We start from the raw sequence: 17,141 nt of genomic DNA on the forward strand, positions 1-17,141 counted from the left end.
AATGCTCCGCATGCTCCTCTTGACTACGCGAGTACACCAGAATATCATCAATGAACACAATGACAAATGAGTCGAGATAAGGCTGAAACATGTTGTTCATCAAATGCATGAACACTGTTGGGGCATTGGTTAGCCCAAAAGACATCACAAGGAACTCATAATGACCATATCGGGTCTTGAAAGCTGTCTTAAGAATGTCCGAGTCTCTAATCTTCAAATGGTGATACCCTGAATGAAGATCAATCTTGGTGAACACCCTCGCTCCCTGAAACTGGTCAAATAAAGCATCAATACGAGGCAGAGGATACTTGTTCTTGATTGTGACCTTGTTCAACTACCTGTAATCAATGCACATCCTCATAGTGCCATACTTCTTCTTCAGAAATAGAACAGGTGCATCCCACGACGACACACTAGGCCGAATAAACCCTTTATCAAGGAGTCTTGAAGCTGCTCCTTCAACTCCTTTGACTCTGCCAGTGCCATACGATATGGTGGATTAGAAATGGGCTAAGTACCCGGCACCAGATCAATACCAAAATCAATATCCCTGTCCGGTGACATGCCCGACTGGTCTACAGGAAACACATCCGGAAAGTGCCTCACTATCGGGACTGAATCAATAGTAGGAGTCTCTGCACTAACATCCCTTACGAAGGCCAAATAAGAAAGACAACTCTTCCCAACCATTCGTTGGGCCTTAAAAAATGAAATCACTTTACTGGGTACATAATCTCTCAAACCTCGCCACTCAATTCGTGGTAACCCCGGCATAGCCAATGTCACTGTCTTAGCATGATAGTCAAAAATAGCACGACATGGTGATAACCAATCCATGCCTAATATCACGTCAAAGTCAACCATACTAATCAACAAGAGATCCACTCGGGTATCCAAACCCCTAATAGTCACTACATACGACTAATATACACGGTCCACAACAATAGTATTGCCCACTAGAGTAGGTACATGAATAGATGAAACAAGAGACTCACAGGGTGTATCAAAATAATGGGCAAAATATGATGACACATATGAAAAAGTGGAACTAAGATCAAATAATACAGAGGCATCTCTATGGCAGACTGAGATAATACCTGTAATTACAGAATTTAAAGCGATATCATCTGATCTGGCTGGGAGGGCATAGAAACAGGCCTGACCACCACCTGATCGACCTTCACCTCTAGGGCGACGCCTAGCTGACTGACCTCCACCCCGAGCTGACTGAGCGGGTGGGGAAGTAACTGGTGCTGAAGTCGAAGGCTAAATCCTCTACTAGGATGAACCTCCTGTAAGTCGGGGACAAAACCTCTTAATATAACCTAAATCTCAACACTCGAAGCAACCTTTCCCGACAAATGGCAGTGGGGACTGAAGGGAGCCCCACGCACCGGGATGCCCACTAGAAGAACCAGGCATGGATGAGCCCTGAACTGATGGTGCCTAAGTCGAACTCTAAGCTGGAAGGGCACTGAGAGACGAGTGACCCTGATGTGAACCGTGAGATCCATGGCCAGATGACCTACCATGGTGACCCGAACGGGCTGGCTGAGCATGTCTGAATGGACGGCCTCTGCCGTGCTGAAACTGACCTCCCGAAGGAACACCACCAAAGCTACCTGATCCCTGAAACCTCTTGGCCTCCCTCTCATCTTACTCTGGTGGCGAACTGACTCTATATCTCTAGCAATGTCAAATACCTCCTCAAAAGGGCGCCAGATACTCTCTCTCCGGTAAAAAAAATCCGTAGCTGATAATTGAGACCATCAACAAATCTCTTGATCTTCTCCCTATCTGTGGCAACTAGTCAGATAGTATGACGGGCCAACCCAAAGAATCTCATCTCATACTACGACATGGTCATGTCCCATTGATGCAGCTGCTCGAACTGCCTATGTAGCTCCTTTCTGCGGGAATGTGGTACATACTTCTCTAGGAAGAGAATGGAGAACTGATGCCAAGTAAGGGGCACCGTAGCAATAGGCCTACGCCTCTCATAAGCTTCCCACCAAGTGAAAGCAACTCCAGAAAACTGAAAAGTAGTAAATGATACCCCACTAGTCTCCAGAATACCCGCTGTACGTAACATCCTCTGACACGTATCCAAGAAACTCTGGGCATCCTCGCCCTCTGCACCACTGAAAGTCGTAGGCTGAAATCTACCAAACCTCCCCAATCGACGCTAATTGTCGTTAGGCATAACTAGAACCACAAAATCCTGAGCAGGTGCAACTGGCTGGGTTGGTGGTGCCTCCGGTGTCTGAAGTCCCTAAACAACCTGCTCGGGTGTACGGGCAGCGGGAGTCTAAGTGCCTCCCATGGCCTGAGAAATAGCTGTTGTGGTAGTAACTGCAACCGCCTGAGCAAGACTGGTGCACATGGTCAGAATCTGAGCCAAGGTCTCCTGGAGACCCAGAATAACAATAGGCACAGTCGGTGCCTAAGTTGGTGCTGCTGGAGCATCTCCTGCTGGAGCCTGAACATGAATTGGGGCGGCAGGTGGATCTGCAGGTGCTGCCCTAGCTACTGTACGGGCTACACCCCTGCCCCTACTACGGCCTCGACCGCGTTCTCGGCCTTTAATGGCCCCAACTAGTGGTACTGGTGGTAGTCTGTCCTGACCGGTAGCATGTGTCCTCACCATCTGTGAGAGAATAGAATAACAGAAGTTTAGTTACCAGAGTCAACAGATTCGCACAAAAAGAATTCAAGAATGTGAAGTTTTCCCCAAAGGTTCTGCAGCCTCCCGAAGATAAGTACAGACGTCTCTGTACCAATCCGCGAGACTCTACTAAACCTGCTCATGACCCATGAGACCTATGTAACCTAGGCTCTAATACCAACATGTCACGACCCAAAAACTGACCCGGTCGTGATGGTGCCTATCGTGATACTAGGCCAGCCAACTTATTAACAAATTTCCATATTTCATTTAATGCTTAAGTAAAACCAGTTTTTTTAGCAGAAATTCGATAAAATATATAAAGTGAAAAAAACAAGTGGAAAATACAAGCCTAACCTCGGGTGTCACTAGTCATGAGCAACATACTACAACAGTTCGAAATAAAACAAGACTAACATAGTCTGAGAGTAGACAACAAATACACTAAAAAGGGAAGATAAGGAAGGAGAAGGCAGGACTGCGATGTCCTAGCAGCTACCTCGCTATCTCTAAGGAAGGTCCACAACTGGAGTGATCAGCAACCGCTAACGTGCCCTGAGATACCTGGATCTCCACAAAGGGGTGCAGAGGATAACGTGAGTACACCAACTCAGTAAGTAACAAGTCCAAACTATGGACTGACAGGTAGTGATGAACCAAACCTCAACAGATATACAAATATCTGTACGGAAAAGTAGACATGCTTGTTGTTCAAGTAAAAGCTCATCAGTAAGTAAATAAATATGACCAGTAAGGAGTAGAAGCTCAGGAAATCTCTAAGTACCTATGCACAAATAGCATGATCAATGTTCTGTATACCTTCACTCGCAAGTGCTCAACCACTCGGTACTGTATATGGCCATCCGGCCCAGGGAAGATCCATCCCGGAATATATACATCACTGACCGTAGTCATCTAGTACCAAGGAAGGCCATTCTAGCCCTTTGGAGAAGATCCATCTCCAAGTATCAATACTTCGGACAAGATCCATGTCCAGGGAAGATCCATCCCTCAATATCATCAACTACGCTCACTGGGGTGTAAAAACTCTGGAGGGGTTCTCTTAGCCCAAGGGCTATAACAAACCAACGAAGGCATGTTCAATATCTCGCTGCGACGTGCAGCCCGATACTGTCACTAAATATTAGGCTCTCGGCCTCACTCAGTCATCAATCTCCAGTCTCACACACACGGGATAAAAATGTCATGATACTAGCCTGGACAATGACATGATGTGTCAAATACCAATAATCGAGATTGAGGCATGATATAATATGCATGAACAGGACTGAGTACAGAATATCAATAAAGGTAATGATATGACAGCAAGAAACGACCTCTCGGGTCTCAACAGTATTGGCGTGAAGTCTTAACATGATAATTGGCATGATTTTCAGCTCATTAACTTAATCACATAAGTACAACATAGATATCAACAAGAAAGAGTCACTAAACGATGCCCAGGAATGATCCAAGCTATATTTCTTACAGTGCACGCCCACACGCCTGTCACTTGGCATTTGCGTCACCTCAATAATAATCATAGAATACGTAGTTCGGGGTTTTGAACCCGCAGAACCAAGTTTGGAAGCGTTACTTACCTCAAGCCAAGCCAAACTCTAGCTCGCGACGCCTTTGCCTCTCGATTCGGCCTCCAAATGCCTCGAATCTAACCAAAATCAGAACCATAACATCAATATATGCTAAGGGAACAAAGCCCATGCGAAAATAATCACATTACATCAAAAATTCTGAAATTGGTCAAACCCGACCTGGGCCCACGTCTCGGAATCTGATAAAAATCACATCACAAGAATCCTCATTCACCCACGAGTCTATTCATACCAAAAGCATCGAAATCCTCAAATAGCCCCTTAAATCCCCTCTCAGAGCTCTCCAATTACAAGCCCTAATCTCCCAACTTTCATCCCTAATTTCCACTAATACCATGATTAAACAATGGAAAAATAGTCATAAACACAAGTAATAAAGCTTAAGTGGCTTACTGGAAACCTTCGATTCCCCTTGAAAAATTACTGCCCTAGCTCACTTCCCGTCTTCAAAAAAGGAGAAACTTAGAAAAATTCGCGAAAAAGACCTTTTTATAACTTCTGCCCAGCAATTTCGCACTTGCGGTCCATTTCCCGCACCTACGGGACAACTTCTGTGCTCCATCCAACTGCTTCTTGCCCAGCATCTGCCAATCTCTTGCGAGCTTTATGATGACAATTTGCAGACACTTCCGCGCTATAGCGGCCTTCCCATACACACTTGCTCTGTATTTCAAAAGTTAAATATTAGACAGAAACATCATAAATATAAATTATTAAACTGCTTAAAAGAACATTTATACCTTAAATTAATTGAAAATTTGCTCCTTCAGCGAGAATGGGAAATCAGTTCAAGTCGCATAAGGGCCATCATAAAGCTTTCTGATGGCATTGGTGATTATCCTCGTAATCTTATTACTCGGCTTGAACCTGAAATTTAATAATAAAAACACATTAATATCTTAGTAAAAATGTTACAAAACAATAGACACAAAAATAACAAATAACTTTTATCCATCACCCTCAGGGACTATGATGATCCTCCATATTGATCATAATGCACTTACTCATCATCATCGTCCGAAGCATGTGTATCAGAGGCATGTGTAGACGGTGTAGGGGGTCAGAGCTATTGCCTCGCAAGTGAAGGCCTGAAATAGATGGAGTCGATGATGAAGATGGTTGCGATCCCTGTGGCTACGATATAGCTGGATATGACCCAAGTGGCGGTGATACTAATGGATGTGACCTGAGTGGCTGTGATATGGATGGATGTGATCCATGTGGCTATGATATATAGGGATGTGACATAGATGGTTGCGATGCAAATGGTTGTGATCCACGTGGCCGTGAGGCAGCTGGACTGTATGTCGGACGTATAGTCCTATAGCCCTGTGATGGAAGACCTGGTGTCTCGATGAAGGTGCAGGGCTCGTGATGCTGTGGCACCTCAGTATAGCCATCTGGTGGAGGATAAGACATAGGCATCTCTAAAGAGGGTGGAAAAGAGAGAGTATTATTATCTACCCTCCTCTTTCCCTTCCTAGCCTTTTCTCGACCCCGAGAACTAGTAGGGTTATTGTTACCTTGACCCTTGCCTGCCATCTGCATAATATAATACATATTTAGATTGAAACATATAAGAAACTAGCTATAAAACGAGAGTGCTTTAAAACACCAACTTTTTAATCCTCATCGACATATTGTTCCTCGTCCGAGAATTCTTCGTCCTCAATTATTTGAGCTTCATCAGTTGATTCTTCGTCCTCATTTTCTATAATTGTTACTTCATTTATATCAACTTCTTCCAATATGTCAGGATGTTTCAAATCATTTTCTAATTGATCGTCCACTATTTGGTGAACACCGGAGATATTGTTTTGATATGCAACATCTAACACATTCTTGACTTCCACCCTACCTACAGACTTAGTTTTTATTACAACCCACCAATTGGACTTATTTCGCCATAATGGATAAGGAGCATAATATACTTGCCTAACGTTATGTGCAATTATGAAAAGATCACAACGATCATACTCCCTCATATGATTAACCTCAATTATGTTGTATTGGTGGTGTACTCTTATACCTCTTGTTGGATTTGGGTCAAACCACTTGCATCTAAAGAGTATCAATTTCTTATATGGCCAATCTATATATTCTAGTTCAATTATTTCTTTGACCACACCATAATAATCAACATCTCTAACTTGGTTGCCATCACCACCTTGAACCCACACCCCGCCGTTGTTGCTATTTTTATTTTTAGAGCAATCCTCTGTATGGAACTTTTAACCATTCACTACGTACTTAGACATTGTTGTGACCTGAAGCCCAGGTCCCCAAGATATATCTTTCAAAAATTGATTTATACCATTATTTGGATTATTTACCTACATAGTATTAAAAAAAATTCATAAGTTAGCATAACTTACAAACATTAGTTACCTACATAGAGTTAGAACATTATCATGATAAACTTACAAATTGTTTGAACCACGTATCAAATCTCGTATATACAATATCATGGACAAATTAACCCACGAAGTGACTGTGACACAACTAATATTTTTAGTAGTTTCATCAATATGTAATCATAGTAAATTTTAACATTTTGATAACTAATAAATCAATACTTACTTGAGAAATGGTACAACTTCAGGACAATTTAGCAACACATGAAGTGTAGCTGAGTTGTACTCCATATCACTCAAACTTCTCTTTCTAACATCCTTAGAACATCGGCCTGGTTGATTGAATATGGACATTGGTAGATATAATACATCATTCACACATTCGACCGTGTGCCTATTGGACCTATTCCTGGAACATGACACGTTACTCTCAAAATAATAAGAACAAAAATGTGCAGTTTCCTTTGCAAGATAGGCTTTATATATAGATCCTTCAATCATATTCCTCTGCTTAACAAATTATTTGTATTTGCCAATTGTCCTACATAATGTCATGTTAGCCAAGAACATTCAAATAAAATAGAATATTACATCAAACTCATAATATTACCTCTCAAAGGGATACATCCATATGCATTGAATAAACCGTCCAAGTCGTGCCTCGTATACAAGGTGGATTGGAAGGTGTTCTATCACATCAAAGAAACCACATGGAAATATTTTTTTCCATCTTACTAGAAGTTACACGAATGTTCTGACCCATCCAAAGTAGGTTTTCTCCTTAATGTGGTAGAACACAAGTCTTTGAAAAACAAACTAATCTCTGTGATGGGTTTCCAGATTCTTTCAGGCAAACCACAAAATACAATAGGCACTAAGGTCTCCATGAAAACATGGCAGTCATGACTTTTCAAATGGCTCAACTTCCCTACCTACATATCTACTTTTTTCCCAAGATTCGACGCATAACCCTCAGGTATCTTCATGTAACGACCTGGCCGATCATTTTAAGAATTAATGCTCTGATCCCCTATTAACTGTATTCCTCGTGTTTGTTTCTGTTACTGTGAGTTTACGGGAGGATTCTTTTGGAGTTTCGGAGTGTTTTGGGACACTTAGTCCATAAATGAGAGTTTAAGCTTTAGAAGTTGGACCGTAGTTGGAGTAGTATGAAGATAGCCTCGGAATGGAATTCTGACAGTTTCGTTAGCTCTGTTGGATGATTTCAGGCTTAGTGGCATGTTCAGATTGTGTTTTAGAGGTTCATAGCTTAATTAGGCTTGAAATGCCGAAGGTTGAATTTTTGAAGTTTCTGGTTCGATAGTGAGATTTTTGATCTAGGGGTCGGAATGGAATTTTGAGAGTTAAAGTAGCTCCGTAGTATTGAATGTGACATGTGTGCAAAATTTCAGGTCATTCGGACGAGGTTTGATAGGCTTTTTGATCGAAAGCGGAATTTGGAAGTTTTGGAAATCCTTAGGCTTGGATTGGAGAGCGACTTGTGGTTTTAGTGTTTTTTGATGTGATTCGAGGGTTATAATAAGTTTGTATGATGTTTTAGGATTGGTTTGCATGTTTGGTTGAGGTCCTGGGGGCTCGGGTGAGTTTTGGGTGTTTAACGGAAGTAGAATTGGACTTAGGAGAAATCTGAAGTTGGTTGAACCTGTCATAACCGCACCTGCATGTGAAGGACCGCAGGTGCGGCACCGCAGAAGCGGTTGGGTGACCCCAGAAGCGGAATTTGGCACAGGCTCCAGAAGCCGCAGGTGCGAGAAATCAAACGCACCTGCGAGACCACAGGTGCGGTAATGGAGTCGCAGGTGCGGAAACTGATGTTTAATGAAAAGTCACAGGTGCGACATAGTCTCCGCAGAAGCCGGACCGCAGGTGCGGTCCCAAAGCCGCAGATGAAGTTTTACTAGTCAGAAAAGGGGCAGAATCGAGGGTTTAGTCTCAAAACCTTAGAAATTGATTTGGGAGCTCGGGATTGGCGATTATGGGAGAGATTATCACCTGGGTGTTTTGGGTAAGTAATTCTTACTCGGTTTTGATTAATTTCCACGAATCTATGCTTAAATTCATCCTTTAAATTCGAATTTGGGGTGGAAAATTGGAAAAGTTCTTAGGCCTAATTTTGGAGTTTTGATCGAGATTTTGATGTTGAGTTGGAGTAATTTCTGTATATATGAATTCACGAGAGTGTGAGAATTCCGAATTTGTAAATTCTACTCGATTCCGAGACGTGGGCCCGGGGGGCTTTTTGGGCGATTTTCCTAATTTTGCGTATTAGCTTCGAATTAATTAATTGAATTAGTTACTTGAAATTATATTTACATTATGCAATTACTTTGAATAGATTTGGGCCATTTGGAGTTGGATACTCGTGGCAAGAACGTGGTATTGAGTTGATTGAGCGGGTCCGAGGTAAGTGGCTTGCCTAACCTTGTGTGGGGGAACTTCCCTTAGGATTTGGTATTGTTGATATATGAAATGCCTTGTACGTGAGGTGATGAGTGCGTACTTGTGCTAATTGTTGAAAATTATGTTTTTATTAAGTAACTATAACTGTGTTTCCTTTCCTGTTTATACTACTTGCAATTTAAGCCTATTGTTAGCTTAGGGAAGCTATCTAATTGACTTAATTGCCTTACTTGCTCAAACTGCTTAAATTGAATTATGTGCAGCATGCTAGGTTAGAAATACCTGTTTTACCTTGGTATGAAATTTGGGTTTAATTGAATATTCTTTGTGTTGCTATTGTGCCTTTACTTTGGGACTACGGGACGGTATCACGGGAGATCCCCTGCATGTTTACTTTTGGACTACGGATTTGTATTCCAGTAGATCCCCATGCACATTAATATTGAAACTACGGGATTGCACCCAGTAGATTCCCCCTGTACTAGATACTTATATTTAGGACTACGGATCGGGATTCGGTAGATCCCCGCGCACTATGAGTTGGACTACGGGACGACACCCGGGAGATCCACTGGATATTTACATTTGGGAACTACAGGACGGTATCCTGGGAGATCCCCAGTTGCTATTGTTGTGTGGAGTTATATTCTCTCTGTGTTTTCTCTCTCTGTTGGTAGTTGTTGTTATTCTTATTATCATGTGATACTTCATACTGTTAGCACTTAATTATATTTCATATTCTATACTGTTTTACCTTGTTTTTCATCTATATACAGTAAGGCCCTGACTTTCCTCGTCATTACCCTACCAAGGTTAGGCTTGGTACTTACTGAGTAACACTGTGGTGTACTCATGCCCTTTCTGCGCATGTTTTTCATGTGCAGATCCAGGTTCTTCGGTTCAGCCCTATCATCCTTGAGGTGAGGCGATTCTATAGAGACTTTGAGGTATATCTGCCGCGTCCGCAGACCAAGGAGTCCCTCTCCATTATCTCTTGTAGTTACAACCCTTATGTATTTACTTTGATTTAGACATTCTGGAGCTAGAGCACTATGTAGTGTTCTTAGCTTGTGATTTCATGAGATTCCTGGTTTTGGGAAGTTGTTCAGTTTTTGAGATCTTGTATTTGTATATGCCGAGCGACATTTTAAACCTTCATTATGTTTATTCCACAATTTTTATTAGTTTTATCTATTGTTTTTCCTTTTTCTGAAATTGTTAGGCTTACCTAGTCGTAGAGAATAGGTGTCGGTGCCGTCACGACAGTTCACGGAGGGCGAACTTGGGTCGTGACACTTCAATTTCGTAACCCAATCACAAATTTGTCGTCTTTCCTCTAAAGTGAATGTGTAGCTTGCTTTGGTCTTGAACACCTTACCATTATTTGTTGTCTGCAAGTATAATTCAGGTGACCTGCAATATCGTTATAAGTTCATTCTAGCCTTCAGATTATCTTTTGTCTTATCTGTATCATCCATCATTGTGCTGAACAAATTGGCGAAATAATTCTTCTCAATATGCATGACATCAAGGTTGTGTCGGAGAAGATTATCCTTCCAATAAGGCAACTCCCAAAATATACTCTGTTTCATCCAATTATGAGTAACACCATATCCGGGAAATCTATAAGGTGGAGCCTTAGTAACTTTACTGAAGTTCTTGACCCTTTCTAAAATTTCCTCACCTGAAGGTATCGGAGGTGGAGAATCATATTCCATTTTATTCTTTTTGAATGCATTTTTCATCCTTCTAAACTTATGATCATGAGGCAAGAATTGACGGAGACAATAAAACCATGATTGCTTTCGGCCATGTTTCAAAGTAAATGCTTTACCCTTTTTCATGCAGTAAGGACAAGCTAGCTTCCCAGCAATCATCCACTGAGACAACATTTCATACGCAGGAAAATCGTTAATAGTCCACATTAAATTAGCACACAAATTAAAATTCTGCTTGGTTGATATGTCAGATGTTCCAACACCATCATACCACAACTGTTTTTGCTCATCAATCAAAGGTTGCAAATATACATCAATTAAACTTTTCGGATTACGTGTGTGTATAGGACCACAGGGTCAGGTTCTTTTAGGGATAGACTTGTGAAGATCCTAATTAGTATATATAATTTATCGTCAAATATATCTATTTGTAAATTGATTCATCGACTTATAACTTACTTAGATGCATCGATGAATATTAAAAACAAAACACGAAATGTCGTTCGCTTATATATATATATATATATATTAAAAGCATGAAGCCCCTTAACGAAATGTCGTTCGCTTTGTTTACCCTTCATAAGTTCACCCTATAATGGATAAAATTGTAAATACACATATAATACTCTTTTGGAAAAAACAAAATTTGCCGTATGATAAAAAAGGAATATTTAAGAAAAGAAGAAGAAGTAAACTCCTTCTTTAATTAGAATCCCTAATTTTACTCTAGCAAAGAGTGTAGAAACGCCCCTTCATATCATAGCTCAGTAGGAAAGTCTAAATTTCCGTAATTAGAAAACTCATTATTTAATATCTTATTAAAGAGGTCAAAATAAAATAGATTTACACTAGACAAAATGGTCATTTGATTATTTTTCTAATTTTTAGGAATTTAAAATTAGCTCAAATTTTACTTATTAAGTCTTTCCTTATTTGACTAAGTAAGAAATCATTATATTTTGAACTTTAATTCATTAAAACAATTACCTTATATACATCTTACAATTAAATTATATGTGTATTAGCGTATAGAACAATTGCATAGTATTGCAATTGTGACGATGCAAAGATATAATGTATCCGTCCTCTTTTAGGTTTGGCCAAGCTTTAGTTTTGATATCTCGACTTCCGAGCTCCTAAACTAACAAAATATAAATATAATCAACCAAGATGCTAATAAAAAATTAAAAATAGAGGTACTTAAGCAAATTTGTGGGAAAAAAACACAATTTCAAATTTAAAAAGTTATCTTGAATATTGCATAGTCTTAGGGTCGCATGATGCTTGTGTATCAGTGTATTGATGAGCATAAACTTCTAAAAATATTATACAAATATTATTGAAAAATATTTTTGAGTTATAAAATAAAACCTATAAAGAAGTAAAGCGTAAGTTTCTGAAAATGATAAATATTTAATTGATGATCATGTTTGGCTAGCTCCTTAAAAAAGAAACCATGCCTTCCAAAATTATGCATCATTTTTGGGTTGTAAATATTAATGAAAATATGAATATCAAATCAAACAAAATATACATTAGCACGTCAACCAAGGTCATCTAAGCTGCCCTGATTTAAATAGGAGCATTATGAGATTCGCCTGAAATATTAATTAAGTATTTGAATTAAATAATGAGCAGAATAGTCCAATTTTATTCTTTTCGAATTCATCATACGTATAAAATTACTTTTCAATTTTACATAAATTTTAGAGTACATAACTTTTTGTCCATAAAAGGGAAGAAATCAGAAAATAGAACAAAATCGATTATAGTATAACATTAAGAATTAAATTAGTTAAAATGTAAAGCTGGAGAAACGAGGATGAAATAATAGAAGACAAAACATATTCATAAAGAGATGTGAGGTAAGATACAACTTAAAACATTCGTATCTCATATTATAAAATATGTATAATTTCAAAATATTATACAACTAAGTATTAAATCATTATTTTTGCATTCAAAAGATATTGAATTCAACTACTATGTCATTGTAGTAATATTTACTTTCATCGTTTAAATAAATACTATAATTTATTTTAATATTTATATGTTGTCACAATCCGAATTCTTCCACCGTCGGGATAGTGATGACGCCTAACATTATACTCGCTAGTAAGCCAACGTTACAGAATATTTTACCTTATTCATTTATCTTTTAATAATTTACAAGTTAACAAAAGTAAATCATCAGAATAAATGCGGAAGAACAGAATTTAACAAATTATCTTTATACTAATAACGAAGCCGTAATAAAATCTACCCAGAACTGGTGTCACAAACTTACGAACAGTCTATGAATACTTCAAACAATGGTCTGAACAAAGAAATATACATCTATCTCGAAAGTAGATAAAATATAAATGAAATAGGATAGAAGAGGACGCCAGGGCATGCGGACGCCTGCAGGACTACTTGGGTCTCCAATGGACTGAAGGCAGCAACCTCGAACTATGGTCCAGTACCGGGATCTGCACAGAAAGTGTAGAGTGTAGTATCAGTACAACCGATCCCATGTACTGGTAGGTGCCGAGCCTAACCTCGGTGAAGTAGCGACGAGGCTAGGACACGACAAACAACATAAACTGATGCAGTTAAACAATATACTAACAGAATAACAATAATCGAAGCTAAACATAAATTAGAGGGAAGAGGCAACATGCTATGGGGGTACCAGAATAAGAAATCACAGTAGTAACGGAAATTAACTAATTAGTGCACTTGAACCAGTAACAGGAAATAATCACAGCAAACAGAAAATGCACGGCATCACCCTTCGTGCTTTTACTCTCAATCCTCACCATGCAATCAATAATAAAAATGTGCACGGTATCACCCTTCGTGCTTTATCACTCTTCCTCACCATATGAATAATAGAAATGTGCACGGCATCAACCTTCATGCTTTATCTCTCTTCCTCACCATATGCATCAATATAAATGTAAATGTGCACGGCATCACCCTTCGTGCTTTATCACTCTTCCTCACCATATGCATAAGTATGAATGTACACGGTATCACCCTTCGTGCTTTATCACTCTTTTCCCACCCAAACAATAGAAACAATAACATTCCGGTAAGGGAATCAGCTATAACCAATCTCGTTTCAACAGTTAAATTCACAATGTAAGTTTCAACTTGAGTCAACACTCAACAATTACTCAATAACAAAAAAATATAACTAAACTTGTTCAACATGTAGAGTAACCGGCTTAAGCATGAACAATACGTGATGAGAGACATAATGGTTACAAGTATAAGGCTCATTTGCATGCTATGACCCAACAACGACGTATAGATACTCGTCGTCATACCTATACATCGTACCCAACAATTAAACACGTAGCAAGTAAGACAACAACACCTATTCCCTTAAGTTAAGGTTAGACCAAACACTTACCTCAATTCCACGGCCAAAATCAAGCCTCAACTATCACTTTCCCTCTAGATTCCACCTCCAATCCCCTCGTATCTAGCCACAATTAACTCAATATCAACAACTATTGCTAAGGGAATCAACTACAATGCATAAATTAAATTTTCCCAAACTTTCCCTAAAAAGTCAAAATCCGACCCCGGGCCCGCTTGGTCAAAACTCGAGGTTCGGACCAAAACCCATTCACCCATGAGCCCAAATAAGTAATTAGTTTCGGAATCCGACCCCAAATCGAGATCTAAATTTTTAAATTTGTAAAATTCTCAATTTCCCCAAAATTCCTAATTTCTACCCTTAAAGAACAAGATTTAGGCCTAGAAATCTAATGGGTGTTGATAGAAAATGAAAGAAAAGAGTTTAAGAACGTAAAACTATGATTTGATGTTGAAATCCCTCTTCAAAAATCACCCAAGGTCGAGTTCTATGGAAGAAAATATGAAATTTTGAGCAAATTCCGACTTAGGTTCTGTTTTAAAATCGCTGGACAGGTCTTCTTCTCGTTCGCGAGAAGCCTGTCGCGTTCGTGAAGCATTGGCCAGAAGAGCCTTCGTGTTCGCGAGATACCATACGCGTTCATGAAGGTTCACACCCCCGACCTTCGTGTTCGCAAGCCGTTTGCCGCGTTCGCGTAGAGTATTTCACCCCTCCCCAGGTCCCTGCCAAAATGGCCTTCGCGTTCGCGATAGCCAGGTCGCGTTCGCGAAGGGTAACGCCCCCAACGCTCCGCGTTCGAGACCTGTGCCTCGCGTTCGCGTAGAAGGAATTTTCCCTCATACAATTTTACTCTTCACGTTCGCGAGAGTTCCTTCGCGAATGCAAAGAAGGATACATCTATGCACCTGCAACATCAAAACAGCAGAAATCTCTAAGTCCAAAACATCCCGAAACCTATCTGAAACTCACCCGAGTCCTCGGGACTCCAAACCAAACATGCACACAAGTCTAAAAATATCATACGGACTTACTCGTGCGATCAAATCACTAAAATAACACCTAAAACTACGGATTTAGCATCAAAATCAATGAAAATCTCAAGAACTCTTAAAGTTTCTATTTTCATAATCGAGGGTCCGAATCACGTCATATAAACTCCGTTTCTTACCAATTTTCACAGACATAATTTAAATACCATGTTAAACCTGTACGGGGCTCCATAACCAAAATACGGGCCCGATACCATCAAAATCAAGCATTGATAAATTTCTAAAAACCATTATATTTCCAGTAAAAAAATTTTTGAAAAATTTATTTCTCGGGTTAGGGACCTCGGAATTTGATTCCGAGCATACGCCCAAGTCCCGTATTTTACTGCGGACCCTCGGGACCGTCAGAACACGGGTCCGGGTCCGTTTAGCCAAAACGTTGACCGAAGTCAATAATAATCATCTTTTAAGCCAAAATTCATTATTTCTTAAAAAATTTCACATAAGGGCTTTCCGGATATACGCCTGGACTGCGCAGGCAAATCAAGAAGAAAGAAAATGAGGTCTTGAAGGCCTCGGAACCCCGAATTGCGTTCTAAAATACGAGATGACCTTTTGGGTCATCACACAAGCATTGTTAAATTTCCAATTTCCGTCCAAGTTGGACGATTTTTGGTCGCTTGTTTTGACCAACCAACGTTGGTCGGAAAATTTTGGTCGGTTTTTAGCGGATTTCTAGTAGTGAATTATTAGAAGAAATCGATTATAACAAACTATTAATAACTTTGCATATAAAAAATCTAGAAAAATGGACTTCAAATGAAATTATATATGAAGTTCTTTTTTGTCTTTTTTTTTTTAACAAAAAACTTAAGGCCTCTTGTTGAAGTTTTGCTTCAGGTCACTACGTTTATTGAACCGCCCCTCTGCTCATGCTTGAGTTATCCAAACTTTTTAAAAGTGATTTTTGAATGACCTAATCAATAGTAGTATTAGCTACAGCAATGTATATTGTAAGAAAAAAGTGAAAAAGAAAAGCGTCATCAACTCTTACATGAATAGTAAATCAGAACGTTTCAGCTCCCGCTGATCATATATAACTGAAGTTTGTTACATTCATATGCTTTGAAATTGGCCATCAATCTTGATAACTTATGTATGTTCAGGAGGGCCAGTTTCTATATCAACCAGCCCATGCAGAAACTAAGCCACTAAATATGCCTAAAGTAAGAGTATGGTTGCGGAATGTATTCGGCTCAATTTCAGCCAAGGCAATTATAAGGTCAGCTATATTAGCTGCCACAGCCATCAATCTCATAATTCTATCCATTCTAATTTTCTTGATTTCGCCTTCTGTTTCCTTAGACTCCTCCTCTTCAGTCAAAAGCTTCCTTTCTGCTTTTAGGCCACTCGTAATGAGGATAAAATCCGAGATAATAAAAAACACGTATCCAACAGACTCACCAAATGCAAAAATGAAGCTCATCCGTTTTGCATATTTAGAATCCATAACTCCGATTCGCGACAGCCAGAGAAAATTAATGGTCAAAGAAGAAATAGACCATCTCTCCTGAATTGGCAAGAACTGCTAGCAACCTGAAACCTGAGGACGTGCCGGGGCTCCTTCGTAGGGCATTGAATCCAGTGAGGAATCGACCACTTCGGAAAACTAATACATAGTTTGTTATGTATTAGTTATACATAGGATAATACCAAATATGTTGTATAACTAATACTTGCATTAGTAATACATAGGTTGAAAAAGTGTACCAAACAAGGGATTACTAATACCAAAAATTAATGCATGCATTATTTTCTCCAATGCACCCTACCAAACGACCCCTAAGAGTGACAGACCTCGAGCAATCATATTGGCGTTTTTGTTTGCAGTACTAGTATATAACACTTAGATTCAAAGGAATATGCGTAGATCTCAGGGGAAAAGGAAAGAGTGCACTCAGATAACTCGAAATATGGTTCTTCAACTGCACATTAGAGGACAATAAAAAAT

General features: G+C 39.5%; 1 pseudogene; it reads right to left on the minus strand.

Moving 5' to 3' along the window:
- Positions 1-16,195: 16,195 nt before the first annotated feature.
- LOC104226709 (peroxisomal membrane protein 11-4-like) lies at positions 16,196-16,940 on the minus strand (annotated as a pseudogene).
- Positions 16,941-17,141: the final 201 nt, after the last annotated feature.

The sequence above is a fragment of the Nicotiana sylvestris genome, chromosome 3 (assembly GCF_000393655.2).
Source record: "Nicotiana sylvestris chromosome 3, ASM39365v2, whole genome shotgun sequence".
NCBI classification, from domain to species: domain Eukaryota; kingdom Viridiplantae; phylum Streptophyta; class Magnoliopsida; order Solanales; family Solanaceae; genus Nicotiana; species Nicotiana sylvestris.